Source organism: Bos indicus, chromosome 10, assembly GCF_029378745.1.
Source record: "Bos indicus isolate NIAB-ARS_2022 breed Sahiwal x Tharparkar chromosome 10, NIAB-ARS_B.indTharparkar_mat_pri_1.0, whole genome shotgun sequence".
NCBI classification, from domain to species: Eukaryota; Metazoa; Chordata; class Mammalia; order Artiodactyla; family Bovidae; genus Bos; species Bos indicus.
This window is the reverse complement of record NC_091769.1, coordinates 1,479,558-1,493,867: the sequence shown is the minus strand read 5'-3', so window position 1 is coordinate 1,493,867 and position 14,310 is coordinate 1,479,558.

Here is a 14,310-nt window from a genome sequence, read left to right as displayed (position 1 = left end):
ATGCCAGGCTCCTCTGTTCTCCCAGGCGAAAACACTGGAATGGGTTGCCGTGCCCTTCTTCAGGGGAGTCTGGCCTAGAGTCTCTTTAACTGGTGCTTCCATTTTGGATGATAGAACTTAAATTCTCATAACTGGACCTTGCTTATCTGAAAAATAGGAATAACTAGGCCTGTCTTGCAGGCTTGTTTGGGGGATTTGCAGAATGTATGTAAAATATCTGCCTGTGCACCTGAGGCAGAGTAGGAACTCAATAAATGATAACCATTATTGTGAGTGTTGGTTTGTTTATTCTACACATTCAATAACTCTGCATGATTTCCATGATAGTCTGGAACATCCTATGAAAGTCAAGCCTATGTTAATCCATGTATAACAGTTTGCAATTTGGTGTTTTTAAACTCAGCAATATATTCTCAATTGAAAAGAAACACAGAAGCAAAAACACTAGCCACATACGGGTTGGACAGCAGTTTTCAACCAGTACACAAATACTCTGCTCATGCATTTAGCATCCAAATCAATTGCACACTGGATTTTCAAGCAGACTGTGGGCCTTGTGTATCAAGAGGATTATACTTGCTGTCTGCTCTCTCTAGCTGTGCTATAGTGAGGATTATTGGTTGATATGTATTAAGTTCTTTGAGCTGCTGGGAGGAAAAAATGTCACAGGAACACAAAGTAATGTTAAATGCCAAACAAATTGCTTTAACTCAATGGCATGTTGGGGGTTTTAATCCTGCCCCCCCATTTCCACCCCCCCAATAAAAAAAGCATAAAGTGAAAGTCACTCAGTTGTGTCCGACTCTTTGGGACCCCATGGACTACTACAGTCCATAGAATTCTCCAGGCCAGAATACTGGAGTGGGTAGCCTTTCCCTTCTCCAGGGGAGAAAAAAAAGCATAAAGAAATAATAAATCATAATTTACACAGATCCCTTATGGTTTTTCATGCATGTGTGAATTAATATACAAAATATAGAATAATTCTAAAATTTATAAATTTGCTCCTGGCAACCAGAGATCAAATTGCCAACATCCACCGGATCATGGAAAAAGGAAGAGAGTTCCAGAGAAACATCTATTTCTGCTTTATTGACTAGCCAAAGCCTTTGACTGTGTGGATCACAATAAACTGGGGAAAATTCTTCAAGAGATGGGAATACCAGACCACCTGACCTGCCTCTTGAGAAACCTGTATGCAGGTCAGGAAGCAATAGTTAGAACTGAACATGGAACAACAGACTGGTTCCAAATAGGAAAAGGAGTGTGTCAAGGCTGTATATTGTCACTCTGCTTATTTAACTTATGCAGAGTACATCATGAGAAAACGCTGGGCTGGAAGAAACACAAGCTGGAATCAAGATTGCTGGGAGAAATCTCAATAACCTCAGATATGCAGATGACACCACCCTTATGGCAGAAAGCAAAGAAGAACTCAAAAGCCTCTTGATGACAGTGAAAGTGGAGAGTGAAAAAGTTGGCTTAAAGCTCAACATTCAGAAAACTAAGATCATGGCATCAGGTCCCATCACTTCATGGGAAATAGAGCAGGAAACAGTGGAAACAGTGTCAGACTTATCTTGGGGGCCTCCAAAATCACTGCAGATGGTGACTGCAGCCATGAAATGAAAAGATGCTTACTTCTTGGAAGGAAAGTTATGACCAACCTAGATAGAATATTCAAAAGCAGAGACATTACTTTGCCAACAAAGGTCCGTCTAGTCAAGGCTATGGTTTTTCCAGTGGTCATGTATGGATGTGAGAGTTGGACTGTGAAGAAAGCTGAGTGCTGAAGAATTGATGCTTTTGAACTGTGGTGTTGGAGAAGACTCTTGAGAGTCCCTTGGACTGCAAGGAGATCCAACCAGTCCATTCTAAAGGAAATCAATCCTGGGTGTTCTTTGGAAGGACTGATGCTAAAGCTGAAACTCCAATACTTTGGCCACCTCATAAGAAGAGTTGACTCATTGGAAAAGACTCTGATGCTGGGAGGGATTGGGGGCAGGAGGAGAAGGGGACGGCAGAGGATGAGATGGCTGGATGGCATCACCGACTCGATGGACGTGGGTTTGGGTGAACTCTGGGAGTTGGTGATGGACAGGGAGGCCTGGCGTGCTGTGATTTATGGGGTCGCAAATAGTCGGACACGACTGAGCGACTGAACTGAACTGAACCAAACCTTTAACTATCTCAAAGCTAATTAGTTGTTTGGTTTTCCTAAGTTCTAATGACAACACTTCATACATATGTTGGATCTTCATAGCACAGTCAAATTCATCGAATGTGACTGCATTTATGATCAAGGTAAAATGCCTTAATTAAACAAGTAATTAGGAGAGAAATGAATGCAAAGTCCAATTAGTAAATCTTTTAACTGTTCCTCCCAGTGACAAACCAATAGCCATTCCTGTGTAGTCAGTTGGTTTGGTCATGAGAATTACATACGATCCTCTGAAATGCACAACAGCAAAAGTAAAAATGCTAAGGAAAAATAATGAATACAATGTAGTAGAATAACGATTAGACCGGGAGCCAGGAAACCTGGGTTTTGGTTCAGGCTGCTGCTCATAAGCTGTGTGACATAGGATAAAATACCTTAACCTTCCTTGGCCTCAGTTTCCTCAATTATTAGTTATGGAAGCTGGACGACATGAACTCCAAAGTCCTTTCCAGTGCTGACATTTTTCAAGCTTGTGTTGAGGAACTCCTCCCTTTCAATTCTTATTTTGGAAGCCACTTGCTTCCTAGCACCATGCCTGTCAAATAGCATCCCTGTCAGCAACTTACAAGGTAGATCTGTCAGTGCAAGAGAGCAGCTTCTGTCTGATCTAGTTTTGTTTACAGTGGCAGCATTTCAGCACATCCTCTGCGCTTTCAGCAGGAAGCAGCCAGGCAGCAAAATTGCTCTAGCATAAAATAAATCCAGCTGCAGGGCATCTTCAAAATGCTCCCTATGTGTTTTTCAATTTAGCCCACTATTAAAATTTTAGAGCACAATTTAGAGCTACAGTCTGCAGTCTTCTGTTACAAAATGAATCTAGGCTTCTCGTTACTGGATTTGGGGTGGTGGGGGAGGGTGGGAGGTAAGGCGCATGTTCGGGAAGAGGAAGGATTTTAGAACGTGGAGGCTGACTGCCTTCGGTCCCTCCTGTGTCAGTGCTCGTCACTTGTACTTCATTCAAGGGCTTCAGATCACTTCTTTTTACAATTGGCCAGTTCAGAACAGCAGGTGAGCTGCAGACAGGGGATTGGAGCGGGGCCGGCCTGACATGCAGGTGCCGTGGGTGGCTGGGTGAGAGGTCTCGTTTGAGAAGCTGTGGTTCTGGGCTTCTGGAGGAGTGGACGCAATGGACAGACAGTACATCCTGAGCAGAAGGAACAACGTGACAAGGCACAGAGGGTGAAGGACAGCAGTGTATTTGAACAATATAACTGTGTTTAAGGAAGAAAAAAAACAAGGGATGAGATGGAAAGAGAGGCAGGGACCCATCCTGTAAAGTCCTCTAGGACTGTGCTGTGCTGCTTAGACACTCGCTCTAGCACCTGAGGTCACACCCCACCCCAAGGGCCACCAAACCTAATAACCGGTCAGTGTTAGGTGATCGGGCATGTGGAAGGCTCCCCAAGGACACTTTGTAAATTATTTCCTACATGCTCACCTGCAAGTCCAATTCCACTTCTCAGGAAGTTCAGTCCTCAACACCCTGCAGGAGAGTCTGATGGCACCTCTCTTGGCAATAGTGAGACACCGAAAGGTGGTAAATGGGGGTTCACCCTGATCAGATGTGCAGTATTTAGGGTTACTCTGTGGTAGTATATGGAGGCTGTGTTGAAGGGGCAAACACGAAGGAATAGTGTCCTGAGGGAAAGGACTTGGATGTAATGTGCCCTCCAAATACACACACACGAGAACTCTCCCACCCCACAGAACACTCACAGTGCCGATGAAAAGGCTCAAGCCACACGCCTCATGAAGTCAACCCCAAACCCCCAGTGAGAAGCCAAGGGAGGGATGTTAAGAGTCAGGTTAGGCAGCAAGCGGATGAAAGGATCGTGCTAGTCAGGCTATGTCCGTCAGCCCTCTCCCGTCTCCTCACCTCGCATCAGCCTGTCCCCCGATGGTGTGGTTACGACAGGACGAGAGCTGAGGTTGGGGCAGGAGCCCCACGAGGGATGTTGCCTGAAGCCAAAGACACACTCACTGTACTGAAGGGGAACAGAGCAAGTACATAGGCCAGAGCTGCAGCTTTTCAAACTTGAAGCTACAAGTTTTTTACAAGCTACAAACTTGTAGCTACAAGTTTTCTTCTGCACTTCTACATAGGGCCAGTAGGGAATCGTAATCATACTGTTTCACCACTGGGTGACTGATTAGGAGTGACGGATCATGCTCACCCCCACTGAAAGCACTTTCTCTCTGTAACCCACTCTCTTGTTTGTTATATCTCCTATTTATTCTATGTATCCTCTGCATGTCTCATGCAGATATAACTTACTATATCTATGTCTAACACATCTGATGAATTCCAGCTTCTGTGGTGGCTCAGATGGTAAAGAATCTGCCTGCAATACAGGAGACCTAGGTTCAATCCCTGGGTTGGGAAGAACTCCTAGAGAAGGGAATGGCAACCCACTCCAGTATTCTTGCCTGAAGAATCCTATGGACAGAGGAGTCTGGCGGTCTACCTAAGTTTCGCATACTACTTGTTTAATCATTCTCTATTCTTAAACATCCTATGAGTTTTGCCTATATTTCAAAAGTTCTTCCTTTACTTACTATCAGTACTTCATCCTTCTTTTTTTGAAAAACAATTTATTTATTTGGCTGCACCAGGTCTTAGCTTGGGTGCACAGGATCTTCTATCTTTGTTGAGATATAAGAGATATTCAGTTGTAGCATGTGGGGTTCAATTCCCTGACAAGGGACCAAACCCAGGCTGCCTGCATTGTGACCATGGAGTCTTGGCCACTGGGCCATCAGGGAGGCAAATACTCTATCCTTTTAAGAGTTACATGCATCCAGTTTGTTTTGTCTCTTATAGCAAAATTGAACATTCTCAAATACTACAGCAAATGCACATTATGAATAAAGACTGTTCAGGTTTGGTTTTTGTTTGTTTTTGCCAAACTGGAGGCTACAGTGTGGTTTTGATTTAGAGAAGTGGCTATGGAGATTCGAGGGCAATTTCATCAGGTGAAGTGAGCAGAAATGATGACTGATTAACTGTGGTAGGTGAGTATGATGGACGGATGCTATCAGCTGGCTGACCCAATATCCATTCCATCCCTCTTCTCCCTCCTAGTATAGAAAGAAGCTAGAAAACCTCCATACTCATTAGCAGACTCTCTTGTTCCTGGAGATGGCCAGAAGTCACAATTATAGCCTATGAAATACGTATATATGGAAGTCTGCTAAGCAATTTTGTGAAAGTGGTTGCTTCTCTTAGAAAAGACAGAACTAGCTAGAGCCATCCCTCCCATCATCTTCATGTCTTACACAAAGACACTGGTGCTTGGAGCTGTGACAGCCATTGTGTTACCTACCATGATGTGGGAAACCGCTATGCTACGAATAGCAAAGTGGAAATACAAGAAGAGCCTGGGACTTGACATCTTTGAGTTTCTTCTTCAACCCTGAGCTGCCAGCCTTCAGATCTATTGTTATGGGAGAAAAAAAATGAATCCTATTATTAAACCACCATGAGCTGGGTTTTCTGCTGCTAGTAGCCAAATATATTCTAAATTCTCAGTGAAAAGGTGAGAGGAGGCAGGATAACTTAATCAAGTGGCCAGACCTTGATGCAAAGACATTGTGAAATACAGCCTTTGTTTTAGATGACCATGAACCCAACTAGAAATTGGAAAATCTCATACTAATATAAGGGGACAACCTGCAGTATTTTCCGCAGGAGGATCCAAGTTGCTGGTGCTCAGCAAAGCAAAGTCAGGTTTCCCCTCCTCCATGGTTCTCTATTGTATTGTTTAGTCACTCAGTTGCATCCAGCTCTTCATGACCCCATGGCCTGTAGCCTGCCAGACTCCCTGCCCATGGGATTTCTCATGCAAGAATACTGGAGTGGGTTGCCGTTTTCTTCTCTAGACCGTCTTCCTGACCCAGGGATTGGAACCACGTCTCCTATCATGCAGGCAGATTCTGTATTGTTGATCCACCAGAGAAGCCCCTCGGGGTCTCCAGCATCCCACAGCTACAAACAATTTCAGACTGATTAAACTAGAATTTTGGAAGCAGTGAGTCCCAAGATCAATATTTTTAAAAGCATCTTGGATGATTCTAATGAGCAGCCAGTGTTGAACACCTCTGCTTTTAATGAATATACCTGTTTGGGGTTAAGAGTACAGCCGCCACTTCCTCCTTCTAAACCCTGTGTACTTAGTTATTTGGGTCTCTGAGCAGAAGTGAGAATTACCAGAACTTTAGGAATTTACAAATCCCTCTTTCCTCCTGTAGATTCATTATAATACTGTGAATCTTGAGTACAAACGATGAACCCATGCTTCCTAGAGCATCAAAATTAAGTCAATGGAGTGACATATTGCCGTTCTACTACATTTTCCTGTCAACTGTTGGAAGTGTCACCAAAACTCTCATTCATACTCATCCACACAGCAAAGAGAAACCATCCCACTTCTCTCCTTCTGTCTGCAGATTTTTCTATGGTCTAGAATCCCTTCTAAGACTGAGGCTTTTTTTAGTTTGTCTCCAGAGTGGAAAACATTTCCAGTCATGCTTTTATCAAAGGCCTTTGCTGGTGTCTTAGTTCCGCTTTATCTTTGTAGTGGTTGTAATATTTCTGACCATAAAATTCAGGTATGCAAAAATGTGAGAACCTATATTTCCATAACTGACTCCAATTTGTCTTGAGGCCCCATTCTACTTGATGGCAGAACTGGAAACAAATCAATTCCAGGTAAACTCAATCCACTCCGGGTTTTTCTCCTCCCCTCCCACCTTTGCCCTGGGGACTTGGCGGGAGATTGATAGAACATCTGGACATGGAGGGGGCTTGTCTGGCCCTTGGTTCTCATCTGTCCATGCTGGCATCGTCTGCCGTGTCCTCGTTCCTTGGAGTTGCCAATTGTCAGCGTCTTCCCTGCCGGCATCCACAGAGGCAGCTGAGTTCCCATCTGGCCTTTGATACCGGGACAGCGCTGACATCTGCTCTTGGGCTACTCTTCCCAGTACGAAGAAGCGTCTGTTAGTCTGCCAGGCCTCCTCGAGGTACTCCTGTATCCGTCTCAGACAAGTGTGGATACACTCCAGGCCATTCTGGGCTCCCAGAGACTCAGGACTAGCCTGCCATGCTGAGATTCCTTCTTGCTGACTCGCCCACTAGGGCAAAGCATGAGACCACCTCAGACCATCATCATTTTCCTGGGACGCCCCTCGAGAAGACAAGCCAAGACTCTCAGCCCTTGAGCCCCACTCCATTCCCAGTAGCTCAGAGAGGAGCCAGCGCAGGGCTGGCCCTTGAAGACACATGGCAGTGTTTCCCCTTTTCCCCTCATCCCCAGCCCATGGTATTGTCATCTGTCAGAGTAAACAGGAGAAATGCTGGCTCACAGTGTGGCAACAGACGTGGGGCAAAAAACATTAGTCTTTAAACACATATTAATTAATTTAAGGTTTGCTTAGTAAGTTTAATAATATGCTTTAATTAAACATATTAAACTATTTATGTTAATTAATATTACATTAATTCTTTTAAAATATTATTCTACCACACCTTGTTGTACACTGGGGAAGTCTACCTCCAGTTCACTCATCATCAAGAAAAATTGATGCATTAAAAAACTAGACACAACAAAACAGGATTATTTTCTAATAATGGGAATATCAATGTTCACTTTTTCTCTTATATCCCCTTTTCTACATTTTTCAAATTTCTACTTTGAGCTTTTTTGCTTTATATTTCTATAGTAAACACATCTGGAAAATTATCCAACTAAACATCTGCTGAAGAGAGAAGGCATAAAGCAAAAGACTGATAAATCTGATCACATAATAATGTAAAATTTAAATAAGGCCCCAGAAAACTCTGCATAAACAAAAGATGGACAGATTAAAGAAAAATTTCTCAAAAATGGTACTGTGAAAACTCTTTGCAGGACAGGAATAGAGACGCAGGCATAAAGAACAGACTTGTGGACACAGCAGAGGAGGGAGATGGTGGGATGAGCTGAGAGACTAGCACTGGAACACATACATCGCCATGTGCAAAACAGATGGCTAGCGGAAGTCTCTGTAGAACGCAGATGGCTAGCAGAAGTCTCTGCAGAACGCAGGGAGCTCAAGTTGGTGCTCTGTGACAACCTGGAGGGGTGGGATGGGGTCAGGGGGAGGCAGAAAGGTTCAAGAGGGAGGGGATATATGTATATTTATGGCTGATTCTGATTCGACGAACACGAGTTTGAGCAAGCTCCAGGAAGTTGGTGATGGACAGGAATGCCTGGCGTGCTGCAGTCCATGAGGTTGCAAAGAGTCAGACATAACTTAGTGACTGAACTGAACTGATGGATGATTCACATTGTTGTACTGCAGAAACCAATACAACATTGTAAAGCAGTTATCCTCCAATTAAAAATAAACTTTAAAAACTTCTCACATGTAACAGAAAAAGGATACATGAAAAAATTAATACAGTAGGCAAGCTGTATAAAATTGTATAACCTATACAATAGGGTATCAGAAAATAAAAGCAAATGGCTGAAAACATAAAAAGAACCTCACTCAATTACAGAAATGCAAGACAAAACTGAAATATCATTATTATGTGGATTTGCAAAGTGAAAAAAATATATAAACCACAGTAAATGGTTAGGGCAGATAGACATTACATTTCTTGGAAATATAAATGAGTAACTTTCTAGGGGAGAAATTTGACAAATTAATCAAAATTTTAAATGTATTTCTAGGAACCTCTTGCAAAAGTACGTATATCAACTCAATAAGGATATGAACAAGGGTATCAACAAACATGATCATCTCAGAAGTGTCTGCAACAGTAAAATTAAAAAGGATAAAGAAGTGGAAGCAAAGGACCATCCAAAGGAGATTGGTTAGATAAATTCTTGTATGTTGATTTAATCGAATGCCATACAACTATTTGAAACAAGCATGAAATGATGTGTCATATTCTAATATAGAAAATCCTCCAAAATATAGTTATTTAGTCACTAAGTCATGTCCAACTCTTGTGATCCCATGAACTGTAACCCACCAGGCTCCTCTGTCCATGGGATTTCCCAGGCAAGAATACTGGAGTGGGTTGCCATTTCCTTCTCCTCCAAGATATGTTAATATTATTAACTGAAAAACCAGTAGGACAGGGTAAGCCACAGTCAGCTCCTGGTCTTGTTTTTGCTGACTGTATAGAGCTTCTCCATCTTTGGCTGCAAAGAATATAATCAATCTGATTTTGGTGTTGACCATCTGGTGATGTCCATGTGTAGAGTCTTCTCTTGTGTTGTTGGAAGAGGGTGTTTGTTATGACCAGTACATTTTCTTGGCAAAACTCTATTAGTCTTTGCTCTGCTTCATTCCATATTCCAAGGCCAAATTTGCCTGTTATTCCAGATATTTCTTGACTTCCTACTTTTGCATTCCAGTCCCCTATAATGAAAAGGACATCTTTTTTGGGTGTTAGTTCTAAAAGGTCTTGTAGGTCAGAGAAACCCCAGCAAGATGGTAGGAGGGGTGAATTTGCATTTGGAATCAAACCCCATTCCCACCAGGGATGCTATGAGGGCTCAAACAAATGTATGCACCAGGACCCAGGAACCTCTCAGAGATTGAGACAGAACTGTGTTTGAGCATCTCCTTTGGAAGTACGGGTCAGCAGTGGACTGCTGCAGGGGACGGGCTCTGGGTGCAGCAGACTTGGGTATGACATAAGCCCTCTTGGAGGAAGTCACCATTAACCCCACCATAGAGCTGCCAGAACTTACACAGAACTGGGAAATGGACTCTTGGAGGGCACAAACAGAACCTTGTGCACCAGGACCCAGGAAAAAGGAGCTGTGACCCCACAAGAGACTGACCCAGACTTGCCTGTGAGTGTCCAGGAGTCTCCAGTGGAGGCGTGGGTTGGTGGTGGCCTGCTGCAGGGCTGGGGGTACTGAGCATAGCAGGGCCTGCATGGGGACTTTTGAAGGAGGTCACCATTATCTTCATTACCTCCACCATAGTTTGGCCCCAGGTAAATAGCAGGGAGGGAATACAGCCCCACCGGTCAACAGATCAGATCAGATCAGATCAGTCACTCAGTCATGTCCGACTCTTGGCGACCCCATGAATTGCAGCACGCCAGGCCTCCCTGTCCATCACCAACTCCCAGAGTTCACTCAGACTCATGTCCATCGAGTCAGTGATGCTATCCAGCCATCTTATCCTCTGTCGTCCCCTTCTCCTCCTGCCCCCAATCCCTCCCAGCATCAGAGTCTTTTCCAATGAGTCAACCCTTCGCATGAGGTGGCCAAAGTACTAGAGTTTCAGCTTTAGCATCATTCCTTCCAAAGAAATCCCAGGGCTGATCTCCTTCAGAATGGACTGGTTGGATCTCCTTGCAGTCCAAGGGACTCTCAAGAGTCTTCTCCAGCACCACAGTTCAAAAGCATCAATTCTTCGGTGCTCAGCCTTCTTCACAGTCCAACTCTCGCATCCATACATGACCACAAAAAACCATAGCCTTGACTAGACGAACCTTTGTTGGCAAAGTAATGTCTCTGCTTTTGAGTATGCTATCTAGGTTGGTCATAGCTTTCCTTCCAAGGAGTAAGCGTCTTTTAATTTCATGGCTGCAGTCACCATCTGTAGTGATTTTGGAGCCCAGAAAAATAAAGTCTGACACTTTTTCCACTATTTCCCCATATATTCCCCATGGAGTGGTGGGACCGGATGCCATGATCTTCGTTTTCTGAATGTTGAGCTTTAAGCCAACTTTTTCACTCTCCACTTTCACTTTCATCAAGAGACTTTTGAGTTCCTCTTCACTTTCTGCCATAAGGGTCGTGTCATCTGCATATCTGAGGTTATTGAGATTTCTCCTGGCAATCTTGATTCCAGCTTGTGTTTCTTCCAGTCCGGCGTTTCTCATGATGTACTCTGCCTATAAGTTAAATAAGCAGGATGACAATATACAGCCTTGACGAACTCCTTTTCCTTTTTGGAACCAGTCTGTTGTTCCATGTCCAGTTCTAACTGTTGCTTCCTGACCTGCATACAAATGTCTCAAGAGGCAGATCAGGATTAAAGATTTACTGATCCTGGCCCCGCCCCTCAGAACAAGACCCAGTTTCTCCCTCAGTCAGTCTCTCCCATTAGAAGCTTCCATAAGCCTCTTATCCTTCTCCATCAGAGAGCAGATAGACTGAAAACCACAATCACAGAAAACTAACCAATCTGATCACATGAACCACAGCCTTGTCTAACTCAATGAAACTATGAGCCATGCCATGTAGGGCCACCCAAGATGGACAGATCTTGGTGGAGAGTTCTGACAAAACATGGTCCACTGGAGAAGGGAATGGCAAACCACTTCAGTATGCTTGCCTTGAGAATCCCATGATCAGTATGAAAAGGCAAAAAGTTAGGACACCGAAAGATGAACTCCTCAGGTCAGTAGGTGCCCAGTATGCTACTGGAGATCAGTGGAGAAATAACTCCAGAAAGAATGAAGAAAGTGAAAAAATGAAGTCACTCAATCGTGTTTGACTCTTTGCGACCCCATGGACTGTAGCCCACCAGGCTCCTCTGTCCATGGGATTTTCCAGGCAAGAGTACTGGAGTGGCTTGCCATTTCCTTCTCCAGAGGATCTTCTCAACCCAGAGATCAAACCTGGGTCTCCCACGTTATAGGCAGACGCTTTATCATCTGAGCCTCCAGGAAAGCCCTAGAATGAAAAGGAGAATGAAGAGATGGAGCCAAAGCAACAACAACACCCAGTTGGGAGTGTGACTGGTGATAGAAGCAAGGTCCGTTGCTGTGAAGAGCAATATTGCATAGAAACCTGGAATGTTAGGTCCATGAATCAAAGCAAATTGGAAGTGGTCAAACAGTAGATGGCAAGAGTGAACGTCGCTATTTCACTGGAAGGGCAGGCATGAAATCAACCAGTGGGTGATTTGGAATCAAGGAAGGGGAATGTGTGTGTTTTAAGATGAGTAATCTTTTTTTTTTTTTTGCTTAAAAAAAAGGTCATTTCTTTATCTGACCGTGTCAGATCTTAGTTGGGGCACAGGGGAGCTTCCATTGCTGCGCATGGATTCTCCAGTCATGGCACACAGGCTTCAGCATAGGCTCTAGAGCACAGGGACTCAATAGTTACTATGCGTGGGCTTAGTCACTCCATGGCATGTGGGATCTTTTCCCCAACCAGGGATTGAACCCATGTCCCCTGCATTTCAAGGAGGATTCTTAATCACTGGACCATCAGGGGAAGTCCCATGAAGTTCATAATCCTGTACTCTGATCTGATTACCCCAGGGGAGAGAATGTTGAAGAAAAAGGGAAAAGACTAGTCCATCATCCTTGAGACAGTAATCCCAGCACACACAGAGGGACTCTCGTTTGACAGGAAGGACATTGCTTCTGTTAGAGAAGAGGTTTCCAAGCAGCATCTGAGATGGGACGGTGCCCAGACACACAGGCCCTGCCAACTCCCTGCCTGCGAGAGTTTATTACCAGCAACCTGACATTCTTAAGACAGAGTATGCACATGTCTCTCTCTGAAACATGTAACCAATTAGTAAATACATTTCTTCCTGCCCTCAATGTCTCAAAGGAAGCTCAATTATATACCTAAAAACTCAGAATTCCAGCCATGGAAAGAAAAAAACTTGCTAAAGAGTGTAAATGGGCTTCCCTGGTGGCTCAATCGTCAACAGGAGACACAGGTTCAATCCCTGGGTCAGGAAGACCCCCAGGAGAAGGGAATGGCTCCTCACTTCAGTATTCTTCCCTGGAAAATCCCATGGACAGAGGAGCCTTGCAGGTTACAGTCCATGGGGTTGCAAGGAGTCAGACACAGCTGAGTGACTAACACACTTTCGAAGAGTGTAACTATCCTAGGCAAATGAGTTCCCCCCCAAAAACGGTAGAGGTAATTACGTGTCAAGATTCCACTGTCTGTCACTTCTAGATTATACTTGACTTCAAAAAAGTGCTAATGTTTGATTAATGCTTTCTTGCTTTTAGTAGCTCAGCTAAAAGCACAGCTTCTAGTGAACAGGTGGCACGTTAATTGAAATATAAAAGAAAGAGACTAAAGATGCTTGGGATGAGAAGGAGAAGGGCCTTTAGAAGATGGAACTGATGATTACCTTAATTGTTTCAAAAAGGCAAGGACTGATCATTTAGAGGAAGATGCTCCAGCCATCGTAGCAGTTTCCCACAGGCTTCTATTTTGCAGCTATAGAGACAAAGGCCTTTGATGAGTCACTCTTGAAGGGGTTCTCGCTATGCTCACTGGGTATTCATAGTTATGTAGTGAAAATAACAAGGCATTTGGATAAAATACCTAGTTCCCTACCTGGGATGAATAAATACCAACTTTTTTATTACTTTTATTATTTAGCCACTTATTTCTGAAAATTCTGTTGTTACTGTTATTACCTAAATGTGTGAGCATGACATGTGACTTGCATCCTTTTCCAACCCGTTATCAGAGGTGAATTTTCCAATGGTTAATAACTGTAACTGTTGCATGAATGATGAGTTCCTATTTGCAACTCAGCTGGATTTTAGTATATTTCCATTCAAATTCAAATGAAGACATCTGTCTGTGTACATTGTATCCAGATCTATGTCTGTTGTAACTGCATCTGACCAGTTGGCAACTTCTTATATTTCAAGTGGCATTTTAAGTGCATCTGAAGAGTTTTGAATACCTTGTTCTCAATAGCAATATATCATTAAGGAAGATATCTCTCACTTTGTTTGGAAAGATATCTTAGGATAGGCTCCTTGGGATCAAGATTGGGATTCTTGGGTAAGCAATTTGTTGACAGAGTGAGAGAGCAATCTTGGGAAAAATCTGTAAGGGAGTGAGGGAAGCAGAACTGGGGAGGGGAGATTGTTAGGGAAAGGTGTGGTTTCAGGAGAAGTCTAGCCTTTATCTTATCTCATAGGGAACTCTGGAACATGACTTGTACCTCAGCTTGTTCTGCCTGAGGCACGAGGTTGGACTTGTGTACCACTGAGTCAGTCACAGGTCACAGGCCATCCTCCCCAGGTGGGTGGTGGCTATAACCTTCAGCTTCTGTGGACAAGGGAGTGCCCACTAGCTAAGGGA